Source organism: Schistocerca nitens, chromosome 8, assembly GCF_023898315.1.
Source record: "Schistocerca nitens isolate TAMUIC-IGC-003100 chromosome 8, iqSchNite1.1, whole genome shotgun sequence".
NCBI lineage: Eukaryota > Metazoa > Arthropoda > Insecta > Orthoptera > Acrididae > Schistocerca > Schistocerca nitens.
Window position 1 is genome coordinate 480,962,840 of NC_064621.1, and position 19,737 is coordinate 480,982,576.

General features: G+C 37.2%; 1 protein-coding gene across 3 annotated transcripts in view; it reads left to right on the forward strand.

Annotated features, from left to right (window-relative positions):
* LOC126199339 (pre-mRNA cleavage complex 2 protein Pcf11-like) overlaps positions 1 to 19,737 on the forward strand; it is a 153,044-nt gene that overhangs the window by 17,258 nt on the left and 116,049 nt on the right. The gene's annotated exons all lie outside the window — the stretch shown is intronic.

Consider the following 19,737-nt stretch of genomic DNA (forward strand, 5'->3'; position numbering starts at 1 on the left):
CGTGCGTGCGAGTGTATACCTGTCCTTTTTCCCCCCTAAGGTAAGTCTTACCGCTCCCGGGATTGGAATGACTCCTTACCCTCTCCTTTAAAGCCCACATCCTTTAATCTTTCCCTCTCCTTCCATCTTTCCTGACGAAGCAACCATTGGTTGCGAAAGCTTGAATTTTGTGTGTGTGTATGTATGTGTTTGTGTATCTATCGACCTGCCAGCGCTTTCGAGTAAACATATAATTATACAACAACATTTTTTATCTCTGACTTGTTCTCAACCAAAACACAGACAGGCTATAAACATACATTTATTAAGAAATAGAAAGAAAAATGGACATGAGTTGTTGTGGCACGAGAAAGTAACATTGTTTTTCTCTGTGACATGTTTTCAGTGATATTCACCATCTTTATCAAAACAGCTTGCATAAACCTGCTGAACACTTCCAGCACATGGAACACATACGAGTTGCTTGCACTGCACACACAAATTTCTAGTTTTGTTCGAACTACTACATTATCCTGTCTGGCTGGTCGTCCCTACTGGCACCTTAAATATTACAGTGGTTGCAATGAATGTATGGACAAGCCCTTTCCTTGAGTGAAAAGCATCACGTGAATGCAGGAGCAAAGTTCTTGCCAGTTGACCTGACAAAATATATGAAGTAATTTTGAACTTGCAAAAGTTAGTAAATGTAACATTTATCAGCAGTAAGTTCATGATCATTCACAGAGTTCTTCTACTAATCTGAAAAGAAACATTTGTCAGGTAACTTTTCCTCCTGTTGTCTCTCTGTAAAGGATCCAGGTGTTGATTCTGGCAAGGTCTGGCAAGATTTGGAGGGGGAGACTTGATGATACATCTGGTCCAGAATATCAACTCCAAATTTTGTGGCATTGTAGCTTATCTGAACGAAAACACAAACGAACCATAATAATGAAGAGCACTAAACTTCTGCTAAGTGCAACAATTCATTGAAAAGAGCACAGCAACTAGTTTGTCCGCTGTTGCACTAAATAAAGTAAAATTGAAAGAAGAAGGAATTAGATCACAACAATGAAGTAAAATTAGTAAGTGGATGTGTGACTTTTAGAGCTATGAAAAATAAGATATCACACCTGTGAAAATGACCCGCTGCTGTCCTTCAAGGTAAAAATGTTTAAAATTCTTTCAGTTTTCACAATTGTTATTGATCTTCCACAGAAATTACAAACCATCATAGTATGTTAAAAGCCATGGAATATGAGCATCCTAAATTAAAATGTACACTATTTATTAAATTTTAAACAACACGTATCCAAAAGTCAAAACATCTTTTTCGGAAATTAAAAGCAAGAGTACTAATGTTACGAATGCAATGGGAATTCCACTGTTGCATGCAGAGGAGAGCAGATAGGTGGAAAGAGTGCATATTAAATGCCTCCGTGAGGGGAAAGACTTGTCTGATGATGTGACAGAAAAAGAAACAGGAGTTGATATAGAAGAGATGGGGATTCAGTATTAGAATAAATTTAAAATAGCTTTGTAAGACTAAAGATCGAATAAGGCAGAGGGGATAGATAATGTTTCATCAGAATTTTTAAAATAATTGGGAGACGTGGTAATAAAAAGACTATTCACATTGGTGTGTATAATGTTTAAGTCTGGTGGTATACCATCTGACTTTGGGAAAAACATCATCCACACAATTCCGAAGATTACAAGAGCTGACAAGTTCTAGAATTATCGCACAGTCAGCTTAACAGCCCATGCATCCAAGTTGCTGACATGAGTAATATGCAAAAGAAGGGAAAAGAAAATTGAGTATGTGTTAGATGACTTTCGGTTTGGCTTTAGGAAAGGTAAAGACACTATAGAGGTAATTCTGATGTTATGGTTGATAATGGAACCAAGACTAAAGAAAAATCGAGACATATTCATAGGATTTGTCGACCTGGAAAAAGTGTGGACAATGTAAAATGGTGCCAGAAGTTAGAAATTCTGAGAAAAATAGGGGTAAGCTGTAGGGGTTGATGGGTAGCATATATTATGTACTAGAGCCAAGAGATAACAATACTAGTGGAAGACCAAGAACGAAGTGCTCTGATTAAAAAGAGTGTGAGATAGAGATGTAATCTTTTGCCTGTGTTGTTCAATCTATACATCAAAGAAGCACTGCACTTGCCATCCTAAGATATTTAACCAGATTTACCCAGTCATTTGCAGAGTAACCACAATGCAACTAGACATTTTTCATGTACAGAAATCATTGTTAGTGGTGAGAGAAGGGATAAATGACAGGAAAAAATCCTAGAACCAATTGCGGGGTCTAAGATAGACCTTTGAATTTGTAGTATGATACTTAGCCACTGAGGTCTGTGACAGTGCATGGATAAAGTCATAGAAGGGTGTGTTTGATGTTGACTGCTAAGGTAATGTTTCTTCTCAACAGGTGGCAGTGGTTGCAAGCTCGGTATTTCAAGTAGAGTACATAAGCCTAGTCTTGATGGTCTGCTTGAAAAAGTAAATAAGTGAAATAATGAACCTTAGTATGTGATCTTCTGTCTTCATTCCTTTTTATTTTTTTAATGAAATATGCTGGAACTAACACAGGAATAGATTGTCATCGGTTTAGACTAATAGATAGGTCCATAGCGTGAGTATTAGTGATGATACAGTGGAGTACATAAGTGGTACCCTTCTTAGTTGGGTGCCTGTGATATTGCATAATGAGAATGAGTTGTAGTTTGTGTGTGTGTGTGTGTGTGTGTGTGTGTGTGTGTGTGTGTGTGTGTGTGTGTTTTAAGGAAAGAAAAGAAATTAACGTAAATCACATTGAAGATACACCCATTGCCAAACTTAACAGTGGTAACACATTGCATATGCATACTACTTCTCCAGATGAAGAGATTAGAACATATGTGATGAGATAGAATGAATTATACAGTATGTTACAGGAGATGACAATTTCGGGTGCCGTAAAGTTTTCTGTAGGTGATGTACCAGTAAGACAGCGATTTCAGAACAATACATTAAATGTAAAACATTGTCAAGAGCAGATGGGTCCTCGAGTCATAATCTGTCGGTTTTGAATTGCACTTTAATGAATCCAGGGAATTAAGAGAATGGGAATAGATGAATTGAATGGAGCAGAGGTTGTTGAGAGTTTCAGTGGGAGCATTAGGCAACTATTGATTGAAACAGGGGAAAACTTTATGATATATGAATTCGTGGCTTTGAAACATGAAGTAGTGAAGGCAGCAGAGTATCAAAACTGACAAAGGTTCAGTAAATGTAATCCGATAAAATACCAAATATTTAATTTAATAGAAACAGGAGAAAATATATAAAACAAAATTAATTAGGTGAAAGGTAATAAATTAATCTAAAAAATGAGGTTGATTGGAAGTGCAAAGTGGGTGCGTTTGCAGAAGAAATAGAAAGCTGTAGATGTGTGCATGACTGTGTGAATGACAGATGATGATTATAGGAAAATTAAAGACGTCATTGGAGAAAAGAGAAGCAGATGTATGAATATCAGCATCTTAGATGTCAAGCCAGAGTAAGCAAACAAGGTAAGGCTGATGTGGAAGAAATTTGTAAGGGCAGTACAAAGGTGAGAACAATAACGAGGAAAAGGAAGACGAAATAGGTAAAGTTGTCGTGGGAGAGACAATACTCAGAGAACTACTTCACAAAGCATTGAAAAGACTTGAATCAAAACAAGACAGTAGATGAGATCCCTCAGACTCATTAGGTCGTTGGTAGGGCCAACTGTGACGAAATTGTTCCATATTTTATGTAAGACGAGACAGACACAAAATACCTTAAGATTTAAGAAGAATGTGATAATAGTAACAGTAAGGAAGGACAGGTGCGGTTAGGTTTGAATGTTACTGAACTATCATGGCTGTAAAATACCAACATGAAAGCTGACATTGGGGAAGATCCGTTTGTGTTTTGGAAAAATATAGGAACACGTGGCGCAGTACTGGCCCTTCAACTTAGCCAAAGCGGTCATAATACGTTCAGCCTTATTGTCGAAATAATATTGAGTCAGTATATTGTGTCGAAGTGTGAGGCCAAGAACGGCACAATGTTAATGTGCGATATTTAAGTCCAGGATGTGTCAGAACTCTGCTTTCATAGCGAACATGACAGTGCTCGACCAAGTGAACCTTTTTTATGACTTGAGTGGCTTGCCTTACAGAACACAAGCAGAAATCACGAAGAACGGATGAAACAAGTCTGAAAAACTTTCTGTGAACACTTAAATGAACCAAACTCTCTTTCATGGCAACATAGAGTTGTAAAGAACCTGCAAGGTACAACTTATATTAGCCTCATTATGAATCACATAAGTGAACTAGCAAGAGCATTCATATAAGATTATGTAAGCAGTCAATCATCATAATTGTTTTATTCCATTTGCAACAGTTGTCACAGCACAGAAATTACACGATCTTATGTGAATGCTCTCACAAGAAAAGTAAATGTTTATGTTCACCGGTCATTTGACCAGATTTTATTTGCCAATTCTGGGGAACTGCTACATGTAAAATAGACATTTCTGCCTATTGTTATGACACCAAGATCTTCAGTTGCCTCTGCTGTGGTGGACAGTGATGTGTCTGGGTTTTCCTGATTAGTCAAGAACTTCATTTCTTCAGAGTACCACATGGTGCTTTCATATACATCTTCCAGCCACTATCTACTCTTTCGTCATTTACTTTTTGAGTTCTTTGTGGAAATTCATTCAGAGCAAATTGAATTTCTCTCTGTCTTGGTAGGAACTGATTGCGCAATACTACCTTTCTAAGGCACAATATATTGAATGAGTGAGTGTCAATATTATTAAAGCTCTGCAGTCTTCTTCAGTATATTGCACAAACTATCAGTATCAATCTCAGTCAGTCGCTATTACTGTGCAATACTCGGTACTGGACAGTAAGTATTGAGTGTATGGGGGACCCTTAAGATGATGATGATATAGTCCCATATTCCTTGACAGAGCGTAGGGGAACGATGGGGGAGACCCGCACCGGCTTACTAGGCAAGGTCCTCCTGCCTTTATAGACTTAGAGAAAACTTTTGGATTGAAATACTGTCTTCGAAATTCTGAAAGCAGCTCCGATGAAGTACAGGGAGTAAAAGGTTTTCAGCAACTTTTACAGAAATATGATTACAGTCATGAGTTGGATATGACATGGAAGCAGTAGTTGAATAATGAGCAATTCTGGAGTGTAGCTATACAGGAAAGTGAAATGTGGACAATAAGCAGTACAGACAAAAAGAGAACAGAAGTTTTTGAAACATTAAGATAACTAATGAGGAGGTTCCAAATTGAATTGGGTGAAAAATTTATGACTCAGCTTGACTAAAAGAAGGAACTCACATCCTGAGGCATTTAGTTATAGTGGAAGTGTGGTGAGTAATTATTTCAGAGGAAGACCAATACTTGACTATAGTAAGCAGGTTCAAATTGATGTAGGTTGCAGCAGTTGCACAGAGATGAAGAGTTTTGTACAGGACTTACTAGTGTGAACGTCTGCATCAAACCATTCTTCGGAATGAAGACGTTTACTTATGGCAACATGCAATTGAATATTAAGCCATTGTGGGTTCAGAGTGCAGCTACTGTGACCTGATGAGTGTGTTCCACCTAATTCTTGTAGTGGTCATGGTGACTGGTTAGGTGCATGGTAATATCGATGCAGTCTAATCGTAGAAATCCATTTTTATGTGATAGTTTTGTAGCAGGTATAGAAATGACATTTGTAATTAAACTACATGGCACTACATTTTTATAATATGTTTGCAAACGTGTTGATAGATAAGAGCTTCTGTTTCATTGCCTCCCCACTTAAAGATACTGACTGTGTAGTTTATGCTTTACTAACTTGGTGTAGTTTACGGTTACCACCATCTTTCATGTAGGTAGCATATATTACATAATTCGATTACTGATAGGGTTTGATGTATTATCCTACCATAATGTGAAGCAAAGGTTTCAAGAAACTAAGAAGAAGAGATTTGTATACATACCTTGTACTAATAGTTGTCATACTGGAGAACTTACTGTATAACTGAAAATTATGTATCGTATCACTACAGTCACTCTAGGAAAATTATACACTTCACTCGTAACATCTGTTTCTGAAGTTGAGGAAATTGTTTAAAAAAGTATATGTCTTATTTGTATATTTATTGTGGTTGTTTTTGGCTGCTCAGGTTAAAGTGCTTCAACAAATATGTGTGTGTACCAATAATGTATTAGCACCTCATTACTTTCAACTCCCAGTTTGTTATGCCCCATCACAATATTCATTCACTTCACAAGAATCTCGAGACACATTTCTTGCATTATTGCTCTCTTTCATTTATTGCATCATATTGACAACCGTTTCCACAAGTTAAAGATCTATAATACATTAGGAGAGAGGGACAACATTTGCTCTCAAAGATGCCTAGACACATAGTGATAAATGAAAAGTTATGCAGGTACAAAGTATACCAGTGTACTCTTATAAGCCTACCTGTTCAGTTAACCATGTGTGATGCCCCTCTGCCAATTAGATCATCAATATAGCGTGTAATGCTTTTGCATAGTAATGAAAGCTGCACAGTGGCTCCCCACACCATGGATTAGGCCATCTAGTATGGTTTGCGCTAATGTGTCCAATTAAGATTTTGCTTTCAAACTTAACAATGGCCTTTGAAGGGGATGCTAAAGCTGCAGTCATTAATTCTAGTGTGTCCCAAGTACATTCAGTCAAATTTAAGTACATGGAGGTGAGCAGGTCATTGATATGCGACTGGTACTTGCCCACAAGCTTGTGGGTTGTGCATTATCATCCATTACATTAAATACAGGTTCATGTCCGTCATGAGAAAAAGCTTGTGTACCATTGCAGGATGTCATTTACCTGCATATATCTTCTGCAGCACTCCCAGGAAACTTTTGCCATATCATGCATGTTGCTAAAATGATGGTGGCCTAGATGGGAACAATTTTATGTGAGCAACAACCTCTTGCAAGCCTTTCTGTTAGATGCCACTTCAGTGACTTGATGACTAATTAGGTCTTGCATAGTGTATGATTGGGTTGATTATGATGAGAAAAGTGGGTAGGTGAAATCTGCATGCTGACACTTAGCCCAATCCTCTCGTACAACTTCATTGATGCCGACAAGCTTATTGCTTACATGCAGTGGACAAATTAACAGTGTAATGTGTTCTTACTCTCTACTGCTGATAGGTTTAGATTAAACCTGGGACTTTGACCTAAAGTCTGCTCAACTGGCATTGCCATACTGGTCCCTTGCAACGAAATTGGCTGGTTATGATTTTGCAGAGTATAGGCATAGATGTAAATGTACATCAGGCAAACAGATAATTCGTCACTCCCCAGGCTGAACTACAACTTATCCATGAATATGACAGTATCTTATTATTCCAGGGACCATGTGCAGTATGATGGCCACATTCACTATGCTGTGCAGTATCTTTGCATGGTGCTGCATGGGCCGGTGTCTTTAAGCCTGTAAAGTGAGGAAGTTATCCTTTGTTTAGGGTTTTAACAGTTGGTGGACGTTGCCCACACTATACTCTGATTAGAAAAACCAAGTGATGAACAGCGAACCACTGTTGAGTATGGAATGGGGTGATGTTGGCTTGGTGATGTGCACTCTTGCGGCATGGCTGTAGCAGCAACTGCAATGCTGTTCTGTACTTACTATCTTCTCATGCTCCCTATCAACATACAGTATTGAATACACTCTACAGAATCATGATCTCCTTCTTGCTTAACGAACATGCTTGTGTGTATAAAATGATACAGTATTCCTATTATTTGTATCTCTAAATGAAAGCAACACGAGCTGCACTGTCTTTTGCAGTAAACAGAATGATTCACATTTAGTTTGCATGTTTGATGTAAAAATGAAGCTAAAACTGATCTGAATCCTTCATATAAATACAATAGCAGAAGACATTTAAATTACATAAACTGCTGAAGTACTTACTAGTCACTATAGTATGTGCATAGTACTTCATACTTTTGGAGAGGAATATTCCTTAATAATGAGACGAAATTTATTGTGGAAATGTGGTAGATGCCTTTCACTCAAAATATGAAATACAAACACTGAAGAAAGCCAAATTATGACAAAGGGTAAATGCCACCTAATTCAGTCACTTTGTCCCTCGACACTGTCCTTACCCGTGCTCTGGTCTGTGCAAGAGACAATAAAATTGCTTAATGATATAATTACATTTTCAATATTACTTTCAACACTTGTAAAAATTTCTCAGGCTTGTTTAACAACTGTTTCTGTGTGGCATGCACCATTATGCCAATTCTCCAGTGTTATTTGTGCCACTGCTTCCTCTGTGGTTTTTGTTGAACTTCTGTCACACTGAAGCTGTTGTTACTTGTTGTCACGTGTCTATCTGTGTCCAAATTATTTCAATGGCATTGAAGTGGCAGTTTGGCTGTTGATGCCTAAGATTGCTGTGACCACATTCTTTAGCCACCTTGTCAACAACGTATTGTTGAAACTGTATACCCCTGCCCCCCTCCCACCTCTAAAAGCTTCATCTTGTACAAATCAACCTGAATGTTCACATTGTAGCATTTCAACCATTTAAAATGTCTGCTTTTTTTGTTGCCATCATCGGAGCTTTATCTTTAATAACTGAATGGTATGTGCCATTATCCATTACAGTGGTGACTGCTGATTTAAGTTTTCCAGTAGCTGCCTCCTTGAACCATTACAGAAAACTATTGTGAATCATCTCCTTCTGGTAGTGCCTTGTTTTCCTCGATTTATTACAGAAAACTATTGTGATTCATCTCCTTGTGGTAGTGCCTTGTTTTCGTCGATTTGTAAACCTGGAGACATTTCATTGTGAAACCAGATGATGTTCCAACATGAAAGACAGTAATTTTTGTGCCATTTCCTGAGAGAACAGCAGTAACTCCTCTTATATCATCATCTGTCCAGTCTTTTCTGATGGAATGACTGGAGTTTATCCATGTTTCGAGCCACACAATCTTCAAAAGGTACTTTTAACTGTGACTCTCAGAAATCTACAACACATGCAATGATACCATTTCTTTCATTATAATTTTTCATCCATTAATTTTTTATACTAGATACTGAAGGCTTTAACAACTTCTTACCTCTAATACTTTGCTGCATCATATTCATCATTGTATTGACATTTTTAATTGCTCTTATTTTTCTTCCTATCATTGTATTTTCGTTTGGAATCTGCTAGTGTCCCCTACAATCTGCAACCAAGTGCCAACTAGGACTGCTCATCAGTTGGAATTGCTGCATCCCACGTAGCCAGTGTGAGAACAGTTTTAGGTAGCCAACAGCAGCAAGAAATTATAGCTTACTTTTACTGCTAAAACTGGAATTTTGCTGCAGAAGTTGGCTATGCAAAAGAACAAAGAAATTTATATGTTTTAAGTTTGCTCGTAGAGGTTAGCCTTAAATGCCATGAAAAAAGCGATTGGAATTTTAGTTCTGTTACAGACTGTTGGTTGCTGTTTTTATGGGACACCTTCCACTTCACAAGTGTGTGGTTAGATTAGGAGATAAGTTTAAATTCAGGGCTACAGAACATCTTCTGCCGCAGGTCAGTCACTGGTCACTTAAATCAGCTATCAACAGAGCATCTCCCACTTCTGTCATACGTCATGGCAGCCATTTCCAACAATGCTCCGAATATTACACATTAACAGTATTTGTAAAGTGACCCACCGTGATTTGTGTTAGGCTATAACCCAGCGGTAGCTGGCAACGGTTGTGGCAGCATTGTAGTGGCGAATAATAGATGTCAACTATCAGGTAATTTTAATAGGGCTGTAGGCCGTGGCAGAAGAAAGTTGAAATACATTACATACATTGCAATCTAGTAAAAGGTTGTTCAGTATGCCTGCAACAGTGTGTGGTGAGAGATCTTAGGGACAGTGGTTCTGAATTAGTATTGTGTGCATCTGGCACACAGTGTATTGGTTACAGGGAATCAAATTAACACATCTATAACATATGGATGAAATGATCTGGCTGTGTCACTGTAAAGAGTAGAGAGCAGTCAGTCAGCACGAGTATTTGAATGTAGCCCATGTCATTATTTCATAACTGCAGAGAACATTCCACGGTGAAGAAACACAAAGGATTATACCTGGATCAGAATTACAAAGTGATAAACATTAGATGTTTACTGGGCTGATGCTGTAGGAACAGCCAATCGGAGAAGGTGCTTGGTCGAACCCTCTGTTCCGTTCACCATTCTCAAATCTCTCTGCTATGGCTACTGTAGACAGTTGCAGACAATGCTTGCAGCAAATAACCTAACAGTTCTCATTGTTTCATTGTGTGCATTATTTGTCTGTGCGGCAAGTTTATTTTGAGTGAAAGACTGTCTGGAGCTTGCAGTGGAAGTGTGTAGAAAAGTGTGGTTGTTATACCTGAAAGTTCAGCAATCTGTTTCTGTTTTGCTTGGTCAGACACTTGATTGTGTGCTCATTTGCTTGGTCAGACACTTGAGATTGTATGCTCATTGCGGTAATATTTTGTGAAGAGAGACTTTCTGATGGTCTTTCTGTTGTATCTATCTGCGACTCAGCATTGCCGCTATATGGTGAGTAGCAGCTATCCTGGATTTTATTGAATATGCGTATCTGTAACTCTCAACTAATGCCTTAAAAAGGTAACTAAGTTTGCATTATTAGCTCTTAAAAATCATTTTCATTTAAAGGAAGGTAGCACAAAATATTATCAGTTCATTTGTAAAAATGGAAAGCCTGTGTAAAATGTCATTATAGCAGCAGTAACATGAAATTGTGTTATATTAACGAAAGCACTCACAGATGTTGCAAAATTTGTGCAAGTTTGTAACTTCTTATTGTAAAATTTTGTGCTTCAAGGGCTCAAAGTGTCCTGGTATTGCAGGGGCCGTAATGTGATCAAGGAAGTTCAAGAATTTATTGAACAATTCAGAAAAAATCTGAAGGAATTAATATTTGGAAATTGTTATAAACTGTCTGCCATAAAATGAAGTTAATTGTTTGTAATGTGCGAGTGTAGCAATAAGACTAATTTTTACTTCGTGTAGAACATTGTTGGTACAGATCAGGTATTGTTAGTACATGTCAGGTGTCACTGTTTGTGAACAGTGGTCAAGCATTGTTATCATTCAAATACTCACTCAAAACCAATAAAAGCTAAGGATGTGTCTGGAGGGACAACATGTTTCTACACAAATACATTCAGTTGTGCAAAACAATTACAACAGAACAAGGAATGACACAGCAGTGCTGTATTGCTCTACTAAGTTTAGTAGTAATATTTTCCATGTGCCATATCTCTAGTGTTTTTAAGGGTACTTGCAGTGTCATTGGGATGTGTAGTTAGAATCATCATGGGGTGTTAATGCAATGCCCATGTGAATGAAAAACTTCTTTTGGTTTCCATTTTTAACAAAATGACATCTAAATGATAATTTATGCGCACAGTTGTTACGGAACCTCAGTTTAGTCAGCTGCAGTATTAATTTAAAAAGTGATATATGGCAGCGTCAACTAAACTTGAAGTCTAGTAATCAGTATTTCAAGCAGCGTCTTAGCATGGTGGTTATGATGTCCTCACATTCCTGTTAAATACTCATTATTTGTCTTCATTGATGGGCCTATAAACTCTTGAATCAAGAGCCACATTTCACAAATTTGTTGGTGGCAAAATCATTTTAAACTCTCTTTTGATGCTGGACTCTTGAAACACTTTATTCAGCAGAATTCCACCTCAGTGTTTGTTGTTGTTGTGGTCTTCAGTCCTGAGACTGGTTTGATGCAGCTCTCCATGATACTCTATCCTGTGCAAGCTTCTTCATCTCCCAGTACCTACTGCAGCCTACATCCTTCTGTATCTGCTTAGTGTACTCATCTCTTGGTCTCCCTCTACGATTTTTACCTTCCATGCTGCCCTCCAGCATTAAATTGGTGATCCCTTGATGCCTCAGAACATGTCCTACCAACCGATCCCTTCTTCTAGTCAAGCTGTGCCACAAACTCCTCTTCTCCCCAGTCCTATTCAGTACCTCCTCATTAGTTATGTGATCTACCCATCTAATCTTCAGCATTCTTCTGTAGCACCACATTTCGAAAGCTTCTATTCTCTTCTTGTCCAAACTAGTTATCGTCTGTGTTTCACTTCCATACATGGCTACACTCCATACATATACTTTCAGAAACGACTTCCTGACACTTAAATCTATATTCGATGTTAACAAATTTCTCTTCTTCAGAAACGCTTTGCTTGCCATTGCCAGTCTACTTTTTATATCCTCTCTACTTTGACCATCATCAGTTATTTTGATCCCCAAATAGCAAAACTCCTTTACTACTTTAAGTATCTCATTTTCTAATCTAATTCCCTCAGCATCACCCGACTTAATTCGACTACATTCCATTATCCTCGTTTTGCTTTTGTTGATGTTCATCTTATATCCTCCTTTCAAGACACTGTCCATTCCGTTCAACTGCTCTTCCAAGTCCTTTGCTGTCTCTGACAGAATTACAATGTTATCGGCGAACCTCAAAGTTTTTATTTCTTCTCCATGGATTTTAATACCTACTCCGAATTTTTCTTTTGTTTCCTTTACTGCTTGCTCAATATACAGATTGAACAACATCGGGGAGAGGCTACAACCCTGTCTCACTCCCTTTCCAACCACTGCTTCCCTTTCATGTCCCTCGACTCTTAGACTCTTATAACTGCCATCTGGTTTCTATACAAATTGTAAATAGCCTTTCGCTCCCTGTATTTTACCCCTGCCACCTTCAGAATTTGAAAGAGAGTATTTCAGTCAACATTGTCAAAAGCTTTCTCTAAGTCTACAAATGCTAGAAACGTAGGTTTGCCTTTCCTTAATCTAGCTTCTAAAATAAGTTGTAGGGTCAGTAGTGCCTCACGTGTTCCCATATTTCTACGGAATCCAAACTGATCTTCCCCAACGTCGGCTCTACCAGTTTTTCCACTCGTCTGTAAAGAATTCGCGTTAGTATTTTGCAGCCGTGACTTATTAAATTGATAGTTCGGTAATTTTCACATCTGTCAACACCTGCTTTCTTTGGGATTGGAATTATTATATTCTTCTTGAAGTCTGAGGGTATTTCGCCTGTCTCATACATCTTGCTCACCAGATGGTAGAGTTTTGTCGTGACTGGCTCTCCCAAGGCCATCAGTAGTTCTAATGGAATGTTGTCTACTCCCGGGGCCTTGTTTCGACTTAGGTCTTTCAGTGCTCTATCTAACTCTTCACGCAGTATCATATCTCCCATTTCAGCTTCATCTACATCCTCTTCCATTTCTATAACATTGCCCTCAAGTACATCACCCTTGTATATGAAAAACAACAAAAATCTTTCGGACCTCTAAAGAAATTTCACTGGGACATTTGTAACAAGGACGTAAGACATTCTTTGCCCCTTGTGATACTTTTCTGTTGGAAAGAACAAAATGCTGGTGATAAAATATTACTCTTACCTTTCCATTTTAAGTTTCTGGTCCACATCAGACTACAATTTCTCTATCACAGTGCTCCTAAACACTGTTGCCTTATTTGATTCAGTCCATCCTGATTTTGCCGTACAGTATCCAGTCACTTTCGCATTAGTATTGCATCCGCAGCTATGGATGGCAGCCTCATCCCCGACTTCTGTAGTTGATGTCATCAATTTTAAGCTTAGGCAGGCAGTTTTACAGCATGTCTATCAGACTCTTGTGCTGGCCTTTTATTTTACAATGGTGTTTTTACTTAGCTGTATAATTACGTCTTTTATAGTAACTGCTTAATTTGGAATTATTTTCGTTTCAGGTGTTACATTTTATAACCATATCCATTCAACTCTCTCAGAAAATTTGTCTACATATAACAATTATAAATTTCAGTATTCTGGTCCAGCTGCATTTTGCATTGAGCCTTTTTGTTCAGAAATATGTTGTGTTTATTCTAGTTCATATTGGTGTGACCACTGTTGTTCAATCCTATTTTGGATCAGACCAGACCACCTATTAGTGCTCTCAAATACTGACTATATACAGCAATTCCTTTTCTCTATTTTCAGAAAGTATCCCCAGATTTCTCAATAATTTCATCCTGGTGGAACCTTAAATCATTCAAAATTGTGGACAGAATACTAGATACGAAGTGAATAAATCACTGAATAGTAGAGGCATTGAGCAGTGGCTATGCACATAAAGATTAACAAGAACATGGTGGCTCAGCTTTCAGATTTACACTCTTCAGAGACCCCATTCCCCATAGAGTGAGTTACATTGTGTAGGTGCAGTGTGTGTGTGTGTGTGTGTGTGTGTGTGTGTGTGTGTGTGTGTGTGTGCTCAAAAGGAAGTGCGGAAGTAGTTCGTAGACTAAGCTACCAAATTCCAGTTTTGGTTTATGTACCCATCTAATGACATTAATGTCTATACCATGTAGTGGGTGATTATTGTTAGTCATTTCATTTTTTACTATTACAGAACTTACGTTTTGTCTACTTCTCCTTCTACTCACTTTACCTCTACAGTGTGTACATAAAGAATTTAACTGCACAGTTTATGTGATCATAGTTTTTCGTATTCATAATTCTCAATCACTTTGGGCAGTTGTCTGGTATCTGAATGATCTGTTCATGTTTCATTCCACCAGTCTCTCCCCTACCTTACTTTGTAAATTATATGAAACAGTGTTTCTGATTTCTTCTGTGAGGAGAGTTTTAAAAATAAATAAAGCTGCTGGGGATTGTGGTTGTTGGCTTAGTTTGAAACAACTGGTCCATAAGTGCACGAATGAAGCACATACGTTTTCCAGGGAAAATATACTGATTCTTCTTCAAATTTGTAGTTATTTTTCAGAGGCAGTGCTGTTATTGTAGATGGAAAACTATAGTGTCAGGAAATAAAAGCCTGTCACAAACAAAGTTATCTATAATTATTGCTTCAAGTTATCATATTAATATTATTCTTTCTGTTCAATATCTGCCTGAACCTTGAGACTAATCAGTTCCTTAGTCACTTAAAATGTATGTTGGTAAGTGGGGTATGTAATCATTGCGTCATCCTTCTGTGCCTCTACTATTTTCGTTACTTTTCTCTGCGCCTTCAGTTATATTATCTGTTTCCCTCCAAAGCCAGTTTCTTTCTTTACAGGAAATAGAATATTGTATTCCCACAACTGTTCCCGTTCAAAGGACTTGCCTTGTAGAGAAACATATGATTTAGTATGTGCTGTTTATAAATTTATAACTGTTTCTCAAGAACTTCATGATCTTAACTATTCATACATTGTGAAGCTATGTCTCTTAATTAGCAGAATGTAGTTGATGCATAGTCTGCTGCAGTTGTGCCAGACTTGATATATATTGCCCTGTAAGTTTAACAACAAATATACAGGACATTAGTTGGTCTGTAAAGAGGTTTTCGTGTTTTATCCACACTGCATAGCATAGTCTTTTTATTCCACATAAGAAGCACAGAATTAGGGTTGCATTATACAGGGTGAACCATAGCTCCACCAATAAACTTTCAGAGGTTGTTCAAGGATATCTTCATGGTATATTGGTATCAGGGACCCACAGTATCTGGCAGCTTGTTACAGACTGATAATGTAATTATGATTTATTCAGTTTGTTACCCCTTTTACATTTCTTACTTAGCTATTAACATCTTCATAACAGTGAAAAGGCATGTAATATGAAATCACCAAAATGTAAAACACAAAACACATGATTTGGTTTCTTGTAGGCAGTGATGTACAGCTGACATTGTTGGCTTCACTTCTGGGACAGCTCAGCTTTGCATCATTGTGCTTTCTCGATTACGGTATATTGATAATTTTTACTTATGGACCGTCTGACAGCAACTGAATAAAACACAATTTTAGTGCCATAGGCGTTTTGCCTTTATTTTCTGCAAGGCATCATCAGTGGCAGGTTGCATGGACAATTTCTTACATATTACGCTCCTGTTGCATTTTTGGTGTTCTTCTTCTTATGAACGCCAATTTGCAGTTTTTTCCACATTCCATAGCACTATGCACTGAACGCTTGTGTTTTAATGCATTAGTGGTATGGAATGTGGAAAAAACTGCAAATTGGCGTTCATAAGAATAAGTAGAACACCAAAAATGCAACAGGAGTGTAATATGTAAGAAATTGTCCACGCAACCTGCCACTGATGATACCTTGCAGAAAATAAAGGCGAAACGCGTATGGCACTAAAATTGTGTTTTCTTCAGTTGCTGTCAGGCGGTCCATAAGTAAAAATTATCAATATACCGTAATATTACATGCAACTGATGAAGACAGGACTTCAATTGTGCTTTGTTCCTTGCATTCAGTGAATCCATAACACTTGGCGCATACCATGATTGAATGCAAAGAAGTCGCAGACTGCATACGGACTATTGTGCACTGTTTTCAGTGCAACATGAAAGGCTGCCGGTGGATTTCTGGTTCGCTCCGTATATAGTCAAATGACATTGAAATCCTTTGAGGTCATGTGACATTCATGGCAAGTTATAAACGTATGCTAGAATGGAGCATGAATGAATGGAGCATGAACTTACAACTTACCTTTTTCAAGCACGGTGATACTAATTGCACTACCTAGAATGCCATTCAAACTTATAAGAATTGACTAAGACATTTTTGATGAAGTATAGTGTCGTAACATGTAAACAAACAATTCTATCAAGAAATCCTGTATGGTAATCTGACACTGTCTCAAATACTCAGCTTACCACCAGATTCCTCTCATTTCCAACAGAAAGACAGAGATCATGGTCAAAACCACAGTTCAGTGCACAGCTTTCTCTCTAATGTTCATCACAATGTTAAATATCTCGTGATTCACTGTTATGTTAGATACAATGCTCTGTGATTGAGAGATGAAATTTCTAATTAATGTTGTTGGAAGAGGATACAGTTGAATGAAACTGCCACAGCTTTGAGTAATTATAGACTACACAGTTTTTGGGCCATCCAAGTAGCAAATTAAAGTATATCACATGCTACAAAGGCTGGCAGGGCTTATTACTATGTGCAATAAATGAATGAAGCCACAAATGCATCAGATTCTTGGAAATTCTCTATATACATACACATTATATTACTGGAAACATTATTACCAATTAAGGAGTAACATTGGTTGATATTATAAGACATATGCACAGCTGTAACTAGAACTCAAGTTAAAATGAATTACTAACATAGAACTTCTCTTGTTTCAAGATATAAAGAAATGAGGCAAGTATCTGCTTTGCTTCATTATACAGTGCTGACACTAGTGAATGTAGAGGAAGGAAAGGAAACTGGCTTTTAGCCCAATACAAGCAACTAGAAGGCTTTGTCTTCTATATGGTTATTCATTTATTATTAAACATATGGTGAGAACATTAACACTTTGTAAAACTAATTCAATGTGAATTTCATTTATATTGTATTACTTGCTCAAAGAGTTTAAAGTGTATTCAAAATTTAATATTCATTATCTGATTTGTGTGCTGTACAATATTAAATTAATTTAGATTTTTTTCAAACAAGTAAAATTTAACTTTCAGTGTTGGTTCTAATTGGCCCATCCATATTCCTGCCAGTTTTTTTTTAGATTTGTATGTGCCAAGATATATCATCTTCTTGGTTGTACAGTGTTTTCAATTTCTGCCCGCAATAAACTTTCAGCTGCTCTTATGTGGAGAAATGTTTGTGTTCATTGTTATTTCCAGTCACAGAAAAAGTTTATTGAACCTTTATATGAATATTTTGAATAAACATCCTTCCACCTTAACTGTGTGAAATATGTGAATGTTCTCGTGATACACATGGTGAATTATTCTGCAAAAGAACTTCAGTATGTCAGGCATTTCATTTAGTGCTGCCTTCGTAATAATTGTAGAAACAAGAAATGTGGTCCCACTTGAAGTACGACTAATTTTACATTGGAAACCTTTACATAAATGGCTTAATCCTTGAGACTGATTTACCATGACTGTCCCCTGACATTTGGCCTTGTCTGTTCCTTTTGACACCCATTTGATATGACCTGTCAGCTCAGAAAGTCAAACTGATAATGATAATTTTATTGATGTTCTAAATAAATCTATCAGATGTAATTAATATAGTTTGGACATAATTTTGTCAGATTGGCTTTCTACTGCTTCATCCTTATCTATGACAGAATAATTCAACAACTTTCATAGTGTGTGTTATTTCTCTCAACTCAAACGTCCATCCATCCAAAAACTACCTGCTAAGATCACATAATATCAGAATTCTGTGGGACACATTATAATGCAATGTGACAGTTATTTTTAATTTTTAATGAATGTACAGATGTAGCACAAGAATGTTTTATGCCTGGTACACTAATGTAGTAATATTGGAGTCATAGAAAAGTAAACTGTAAGAAGGCAAATGAAGATTTAAAACTACAAATTCATACACGCTGTAGTTGGTCATCCTGTTTATGCTTCAGGTCATTCTGCACTTTACAGTCTACCCACTATAACACATTTGTAAACAGATAAGGGTGAAGTGTACTGTACATTTACGTAGAGTTTATTTCATTGTTCAACTGTACACTCCCTCAGATAATCATGAATTGCGTAAGAGTATTTCTGATCATATCAAAACTGAAGTAGGCAGACAACTGTAGTATTAAAATCTTGTATGGCCATACAGATACAGAAATGTAAAACATGCACAAGAATTCTTGTATTTGTGGTTCTTTAAATAAAAGATTTAATGGCAAATACAGAATGATTTCCTCATGAAAACAGCTTCTTCAATTATTATTGAAGAATGGAACGTAGTGTTAGTTTCCCTTTTGTGAATGAAATACATGTTGCTTTAAATGGTTACCCCAACTTTTGAGGTTGTGTGTCCTACCACATTATATAGTTAAAACTAATCAATACACAGGAATAATGAGGCGGCATCTTGGAGTTAATTACCCACATTATACCAGCATCTTTTTTTTCCTTGAACAGAAGAGTAAGGATCTGGAAACTAAGTGAATGTCCTGATGGGTAGTATTTTTAATCATAAAAATCAAATTCACTCAGATAATGTCTTAGGAGAAGTTCCTAATGCACACAGTGCGTAAAACACAAATCCTATGGTGTTCCTGTCACACCAATAAAGTGCTGAAAAAGATACTGGAGAGAGCTGTGGGAAGTCGAATTATTAAGTATTTGTTACGAATGATTCACTGAAACCAGAACAGCACAAGCTTCATATTGCTAACTTTAAGGATTAACTACCACATATCAATAAAGGAGCTATGAAGCAGGATGTGGCGTTCAGAGAAGTAGATAAGAGCATCAAGTTAAAGAAAGTGTTTTGCATGATTTCATGATGTATCCTCAAAATTTAGTTTCCAAACTTGTGATTGGAACTGGTATGGAAATTAAATAGATTAAACTGAGTTAATGCAGAATGCTTTTCAATATTCATTTGAAGGTTTGTTGTACTTGGTGATCTTAGCACCAGTGAGTCACCACTTCACACGAAATGGCCAAAGGACCTGCATGAAAGATGTTTAGAAAACAAAGGAGGCATATATAAAACAAAGGATGTATAAATAATATACATAGTGCCACTGTATGTATGTAAATTAGTTATGAGTCCATCAGCTGTTCAGTTTTGGGCAAACCTACTGCATTTCTATAAATAGTTACTTTCATGCACATCTGGCT